The sequence below is a fragment of the Neltuma alba genome, unplaced genomic scaffold (assembly GCF_004799145.2).
Source record: "Neltuma alba isolate B1F8T4 unplaced genomic scaffold, ASM479914v2 tig00012263_pilon, whole genome shotgun sequence".
Taxonomy (NCBI): Eukaryota; Viridiplantae; Streptophyta; class Magnoliopsida; order Fabales; family Fabaceae; genus Neltuma; species Neltuma alba.
Window position 1 is genome coordinate 412,997 of NW_021636789.1, and position 8,925 is coordinate 421,921.

Here is an 8,925-nt window from a genome sequence, read left to right on the forward strand (position 1 = left end):
CATTGATAATTAAACTCATAATGAAAACTCAATTATAAATTCAATTAACAATGCAAAGGTTCCAAACATATATTCCAACAAGTATCTTGGCACAAATAAGATCCAAATATCAATTTAATCCAAGAATAAAATAGACAATCTAGAACTAAATTGTCTTAACAAAATTACAACTTGTACTTATTTAAAACTAAACAATTTCAAGTCCTTGAATTAAAAAGATAAATGGAATATCACTTCCTTGTGGTCTTCAAGTGCTAGCCCAAGGCTCTAGTCTCCTTCATGCTCCTCTCAAATTGCCTCCCTATAAGCTTAAGCTTCCACCAAAACAATCTTCCCTCCAAAATCATTAGATGCCGCAGCCATGAATTGATTGAAACTTGATGATGATGTGGAGATAGGAACTGGATCGCCTCAAGGAAATAGATGAATGTAAGAGGAAGATGGTTATTTAATTGGTAGTGGGTTGTGTGACGTGAATGAATGGAGATGGAAGTCTGTTCCTCGCATGAATCAATGGAGAATGGAAAGTGTGTTATTTAGGCGTGCCTCCCTCCTCCAAAAATAAGGAAAATAGTATAATGAGGGAAAAGGAAATTTTTGTGGATCCAAAACTCAAGCTCATTAGTAATTAATTGACCCACTTGATATTAGCCATTGGATTGTGCTTAGATTCCAAGAAATAATCTTGCACCATTGGATCTCCTATATGCTCTTTTCTTGACCTACAAGAATTTAAGTATATCCATTAATGTAGATTATATCCAAATATAATCAAAAATTAAATATTAAATCTGCACAAAAATTAGGCAAGAAAATGTAAAACTTTCTAAAAATAATCTTTCTAAAAATATGAGACTTGTTTTCGAAGAAATAGAAAAAATTAATTCCAAGTCAAAAATAGGAAATCACAAAATATTTATATTTTTAATCCAAAAATCAGAATTTTTATGCAAAATCCAAAAATCAACCAATTAATCCAATAATGCATAAAAAGTTCATTTGAGCTCAAAATTATCATTTAAATTCTGAATTAATGTGGGATAAAATATATAAAAATTGGGCTTTATCATACCCCAACACAAAAAAAAAAGATCCCCTTTCCTCTCTAACCTCTTGATTCACTTCCCAAAAAAACAAAACCCTCACCTCTCCAACCTCTTCAACCACAGAGCAACCATGCCTTACTCTGATCAAGATATGAGACAGCAAAATGCCAGTGAAGACGACAAGTTCTGAGATAGTAGAATGCCAAAGATGATAGTGAGATCGGAGACGGCGGGACCATGGCCTTTGCGATTTTTGTCGAAGGTCAAAGAACACATCCTATTGCCACTGTCATTGCGTCCAAACTATATGAAATCCTAGCAATGCTTTTGTGACCTCCCTGTGCCCACTCTTTCTCTTCCCTCTCTTTGGCTCCTCCTTTCCTTGATCTATAAACTAGTTTTGGTTAAGGTTCAAGTATTCTTTATCAAAGGCTAAATCTTTAATGGTGAAGGGTTTACATAGAGGCTGAGTTCACGAGATAGGCTAGAGAAGATACAGTCAAGAGCATGGTTTTAAAACTCAGACCGATTGGCTGAGTTGTTTGAAACTCAGTAAGTTGATCACTTGGCTAGTTCAGTTGAGCCCCTAACTCGGGGGGGAAAACTGGCTCAAAGATTATTCGAGTGACTCGGGACAATTCAGGCCTAACTCGGATGACTCACCAAATGAGGCGAGTTGCCCAAGTTAATTTTTCCCCATTCAGACGCACGATCCGGATTCAGATTGACAAGGAAAGATGAAAAAGAGCAGGAGGAAAGGAGCAACATAATTGTGATAGATGAAAAAGAAAGGGAAACCTAGGGCCGAGACAATAAACAATAGGTGATACGAGTCGTCGAGACAATGGGAATGGTGGAGATTAAAGAAAAAAAGGAGGTGAGGTGATTAAAACTCGAATATAAATACTGAAGATCTTATGCAACCATAGCAGGAAGGGGCTTGGTTGATGAGTTTCAAAATCTAAAATTAAAGGATAAAAGAATGCCAAAAAATGAATGTCTCATAAGGAAGAATGCTAAGGGGAAAAAACATCGATAAGCAAAGAGCAAGAAGTAAAAAGGAGTAAAGCCTGGTCACTTTTGGCTTTAGATTCCCAAAAAATTTAAATATAAAATAAAATAAAAACTCAGCTATCAAAATTCAAAGCTACATAGTAGTATTAAATGAAAAAGCAATGCACAAGTACATAGATTAGCAGGCCTTGAGATTCATTTTCCTTTACTTGGTAGGGAGTTATCATTTTAATAGGACAAAGACTCTTTTACTACCGGCATTTTAAATACCTTTTACAAGCACATTTAAATTTAGTTTAAATTATTCATTAGAATAATATGAATATTTTTAATTAAATTATATTATTTTAATTATAACTGGTTTGATTCCAAGTTGACTCTAGTCTAACCCACTAACTCTTGAACTGTTGTCTTGACTGGTTCATTTACTAAACCAGTTTTTAATACCTTAGTCAAGAGTGAAGCAAGTAGGTGTGGCAGTTAGAGATTAAGGAGGATCGAGGTTGAGGAGGCCATAGATGGTGCAATTGAGATTATGGAGTTGATTCTCTATTAATTTGGTCTCCAATTCTTTTTTGATTTCTTCTATACCCCTTTAGCTCTTTATTTTCTTCCTGGAAGTAAGGGTGGAAACAGGCCAGGCCTGTTTTAGAGCCTATTGGCTTGAGCCTGGCCTGTGGCCTGTTATAGGCTTATTTTTCAACATGAGCCTGGCCTGTATAAAGGTCTGGCCTGGCCTGAAACCTGTTAAAATGCCTGTATTTTTAAAAAATTCAAATTATAATAATTATTATTTTTAAAAAGCTAAGATTAAAAAAAACATACATAATAATTAAATTTTTAGTCTTGGCTTTTATTTAAATTTTAGTATCATAAGTACTATTTTAAATCTTAATTATAATTTATAAGAATATTATTGAAAACTAATTATAATTATATGTTAAAATTTGGAATAAGACTACGTTTAAGTACACACAAAAAATTAAAATTAAGACAAATAAATAAAGAGGGTATCATACTTAAATTAACATAATACGTAAGTTAGTTAATTTATCATTCATGGAACAAAATTTTTCTTTCCTATTTTCTTTATATTTTTAAGATTTAAAAATCACATTATTTATTGATATTATTATTTTAAATTATATTTTTATCTTCACTTGTCATCTAAACTTCAAAATCTAAGAAAAGATTAAGCTATTAACTATATATTAAAATTAAAAAATAAATTAAAAGAGCACATAAACAATAATAGCATTGATTAATTTTTTCATATATTATAATTATAAATTCGTAACAGGCCCAGGCCGGCCTAACAGGCTTAACAGGCTTTTTAAAAAGCCTAAGCCTGGCCTGTTTAACTAAACAGGCCTTCAAACAGGCTTGAGCCTATCTTTTTTGGGAAACAGGCCAAGCCATAGGCCTGTTTCCACCCTTACCTGGAAGTGGCATTTTCCATGAATGTCATGCCTTTCATGCTCGAAGGGTAGAATGGTGGAGTACACTTCATTAGCTTCAAATGGTAATATTGTCATTCCAGTTTGAATTTTTCTTGTTATGTTGGCATTGCTTGTGATTTTGTTTTCAAATCTGGGTTTGGTTTCTGGGTATCTAGAGTAAAAAATGAGATGAATTTGAGAGGTTGGAGAATGAGAGGGTGGTTTTTTTTTTAAATTGAGGATATTCTGGTATTTTCATAAAAAATATATTGGCCCACCATTAAAATAAATGGTCGTTAGCTTGTTTTTATGATGTTGATATTTTTGCATCTATTTGAACTTGCATTGGTAGATTTGCACTTTATAAAAGTAGAGGTGCTCAACTTGTCTCGTCTCGTCTTGGTCTTGATCAATCCGAGACAAGACGAGATAGGAAAACTATGGGATGAGATAAAATAGTGACCATTCCGTCTCGTCCCAAGGTATTTATTTATTTTTTTAAAAAAGTTAATTATTAAATTAATATTAGTGCTTTTTTCAGTGATTCTTTTACTGTCAAAGTATTTTTTTCTCTTGTAATTTGGGTCTTTTTCATAATAGTGTTTTTAAGCGTTTTTAACTTTCAAAAGCCTAATGAAAATAAATAATATAATAAAGAAAAAAAATCCCAAAACTCTGGCCCAATTGCAATGATTTATAAAAAAAAAAGTGATGTAATGTCCTGTCTCGTCCTGATGGCCACGAGACATAGGATGGAAATCTTATCCCATCACTATTCATTAGGACGGGGCCATCCCTTGCTGTCCTGTGAACACCCTTAAATAAAAGTATATGGTGTCAAGTGCACTTTTAAGAAAGTTTATGGGTATTTTTGCATCTTAACCCCAAATATAAATTAGAAGGAACTTTTTCCAGCAAAAAATTATAAGGAACTTCAGAACAATAAATCTGCAATAATTCTATAAACTTAATTTAGTTAGTTTCGTTATGATACTTTGATTAAATTTCACCTAATTATCAATTATTTATTAAAAATATATAATAATCAATTACAAGTTATACATTTTTATGCCCAAGCTCTTATTTTTCTATCTTGCAAACAATTAGGCTCCCACATACTTTTTGGTTTTGATTCACAAATCAATCCTATAATGTTGATTTTGATTTAACAAGGAGTCAATTCAGCAAGAAAACATGATAATCCTCCCCATAATCTGTATGCAACTTGCAACATCATTGTGGTGCATTTTACAACTACCTATAAACCTATAGCATTAGGCAATAAATTTTTTTTATTAAAAAATATACAATAATCAATTACATTTATACGTTTCTATGCCCAAGCTCTTATTTTTGTATCTTGCAAAAATTTAGGCTCCTATATGCCTTTTGGTTATGATTTGCAAATGAATCTTGTAATTTTTTTTTTTTAAATTACAAAGGCAAGACAATGTCTTGAAGTTACAAAAGGTTAGTTACTAAAAGATGAGTGATTCTATTGAAAGTATGAAGCCAAAAGCGGAATGCAACCCATGGGTGGATGCTACAAGATTCTAAAATCTTCTGTCAATAGGCGAGCCCCCTTAGTAAGATAATCAGCACTTCTCATGGCATCTCTCGAGGCATGATGAATCTCTACCTCCCAATATGAGCAAATCACACTTCTAATTTCCTTGATTTCTAATCCTAATAACACATAGTGGCTGTGATCATTCATGATAAGTTGGATTGCTTCAAGAGAATCTGAATAAACTTTAACTTTTTAAATCTTATAGTGTTTACACACCTCTAAGCCTGTGAAGATTGCCAAAACTTCTATTGCTGTTGATGGAACGTACTGGAGTTTTCTTTGGAAACCTCCCATCCATTGACCATTAGAGCTTCTAATTAAGCCGCCATAAGCTACTTGTCAGCCACTAGAGAAGGACCCATCTATATCAAGTCTCACATAGTCCTCTTTAGGTGGTTCCCAATCCCATGTTAAGTTGGTGTTGCCAATGTTCTTGAAAATTTGGTGCCTATACTTTCCTGGCGCAGTAGATTCTATCATGTGATACAAGCAAACTTGTGTAATAATTGTAGCTTGGATTGTGGTTCCATTCATGACTCCGCTGCATCTATTTTTCTAGAGTAACCAACATACATAACAGAAAGCTCTCCTCCATGGCCATATGTTAAAATCGGCCCAAGCTAATTCCTTGTCAAAATTGAAATTTAGCCAGACCTGCAAATCAGAACAAAAGAAATCTAAAATAAAGTTATCTTTAATAACTTTAATCCACACATTTCTTGCTATCTCGCTGTTGCAAAGTATGTGTATAATGTTCTCTTCCCTTTGATGCTCAAAAGGACAATACTCACTAATTTCTAAACTTGTATGACTCTAAGGCAATTTGTGGGAAGTCTCTCATGAATGACTTGCTGAAAGAAAAACTTAACTTTTCCCTGAATTTGAAGTTTCCATACCTTCCTTCATTACCTACTAGTAGAAATATCTCTCTGCAACATTTATAAGTTGACTTTGTAGCAAAATTCCCATCATTGCTACCATTCCAAACAAATCTATCCTCCTCCATACCTAGAAGAACTTTGGTTGTAGCAATAATATTTATAATCCAAGGCAGCAAGAATCTCATCCATTCTTGTATATTCCGCTGCCTATTTTCCATTATAAAAGAACAGACATTTGCTTTGGGTTCAATCAAGTGGATATTATTATCCACCTAATGAATTAATGGCTGCTCCAAAAGTATCCAAGAATCCCACCAAACCTTGGTTGTGATTTCACTTTTTACTTGCTTGCCTATATTTTAAAGGAATTTCTCCTACACTATGATTATGCTTTGCTAAATCACAAAAGAGTTACTTCTTTTAATTACCAAGGGGTACATCTCAGTGCTACAGTCATACTTAGCCTTCAAACAATACACCGATAAAGCCTCAAGTTTAGGAAGCATGCCCCAATATAATTTCGTTATAAATGCAATATTTTGGCTGTTAAGATCATTGATTCCTAAGCCCCCATTCGCTTTATTTTGCTTAATTGTGTCCCATGAAATTAAATGCATTTTCCTACTTGATTGTTGTTAGTTCCAAAGCAAAGTTCTACTACTCTTCTTTAACTCCTTTAGAATCTCCTTTGGAAGAAGTATAGTCTATATCAAATGACTTGGCATAGTTGAGAGAACTTACTTTATCAAGATTGTTCTACCAACCATAGTTAGCAACTCTTCCAACTAGTTAGCTTCTGTTGATTTTTTTTGGATTAGAGGAAGAAACATCATTTTAATCATCCTTTTATAGAGAAGGGGAACCCCAAGATCTGCTATAATGCCAATTCCTCATTGTTGGCATAATTCAATGGCTTCGTTAAAGCTCACATTTCTAGAGAAGAAAGCTTTGGACCTTGTCAAGTTGATTCGATGTCTTGGGGCCTCACAAAACTATATCATCATTCCTCTCATAACTTCAGTCTACTCCAAGTTAACCTCCCCAAATAAGAACAAGTCATTGGTAAAAAAGCGGTAAGAAATGGAAGGTTGTGTTCTGTTGAATCTAATTTCTCTCTATCTGCTAGCTTGAACTTCTCTATTGATCTTATACCCCAATCTCTCCATGCACAAAACAAAAAGATAAGGGCTCAGGGGGTCTCCTTGCCTAAGGCCACGAGATGGATAAAGAGTGTTTGAACCATCTCTATTCCATAGAACTTGCATAGAGGCTGAGGTAGTGTAAGCCATGATTAGATTAACCATCTCTTCTTTTAAACCAATATGCTACAAAGTCAAATTTAGAAATCCCTAATCAAGTCGATCATAAGCCTTCTCCATGTCTACTTTGATAGTCACCCAACCTTTCTTCCCCTTCTTTGTTCTTATTGAATGGATAGCTTCTTAGGCTATAATCAGATTACCACCGCTTCATCTTCCTGTAATAAAGCTACACTCTTCTTGTTTTTTATGACCCCTTTTAATCTATTAGTAATGATTTTCAAAATAACATTGCATAGCAAGATAGGCTGAAAGTCTTTTAATTTGTCAAGTTTCTCTACTTTCGATATAAGGATAATGTGAGTGTGATTTACCTCTTTTACCTTCTGTGGGTTCCTCTATGCTTCCTAAACAAACTCATAAAGTTTTTTTCCAATTACGTTCCACTAAGTCTGGAAGAAGTGTGGTTGTATGCCATTAGGGCTAGGTGCTTTGAAAGCCCCCATCATTAATGCTGCATTCTTTATCTCAACCTCACTCAACTATTTATGAATTAGGTTGATATCCTATATTGTTAAAATTGGAAAGTCTGCAAACCACTCTGCCATAATTCCCTTGTTTGACTCTGTACTATAAAAATTTCTAAAGAACTACTCAACCATAATTTCCAAGTACCCATGATTAATAACTAAATTACATGTGTCATCCCTTAAAATGTCTACTCAATGCTTTCTTCTCCTTATAATTATTAAGGCATGGAAGAACCGAGTATTCCTATATCCTTATTGAAGCCAATACATTTTGACTTCTAAAACCAAATCAGTTCTTCCTGTGTGGAAAGTTTAAAGTAATCTTGCCACAATTTCCTCTTCAGTTTAAAAAGCCTATTTGACAACTTATTCCTCCTTAAACGATCAACCCCTCTAATCTTTTCAGAATATCACGTTCTTTCCTAGGGATATTGCCAACTATCGTGATATTCCAATGAGTAGCTTCCTGCTTAAACACTGACACTCCATTACACCAATTAGTATTTTCCCAAGATTTATTAAAAATATTAGAGAAGCCATCTTTTAGCACCCAGGCCGATTGGTATATAAAAGGATGTTCTTCAGACCCAGAAAAAGGGAAGCAAAACCTATGATTAGACTTGAATTTGAGCCCATGCACGACCTTGCTATGAGGATATCATACTTCCTACTTGACATGCCCAAAAAACCAATATAATCACTCTTTTACACCCCTTTTCTCCTAAGTAAAATGTTAACCAACAACAGAAATTTCCACTAGTCCCAAATTAGAAATACAATCAGCAAAATTTTTCATAGCAAGATAATTAGAAGAGTAACAACCAAGTTTATCTTGGGCTTTTAAGAATGTATTAAAGTCTCCCATCACCAACCAAGCTTGATTTGTGTAATCCGCAATCACCTTGAGAAACTGCCATAAACTCATCCTTTTGCTTGTTGACGTTTCACCATAAACAAAAGTCAAAGCAAACTTTTTAGTACTTCTTAAGTCAAATATCTTACAGTATAGAAATTGGGTACTAGAGTTCTATAGACCCCAAATTCCCTTTGTGAATCTTGTTGCCTTCACACACAACTAGTTATTAAACCACACTCCCAAACTTTTTCAGAGCTTTATCAACTCTGTCACCACTAATTCTTGTCTCCATAAGACAAAATATTAATTCTATAATTCCTAACCACACCT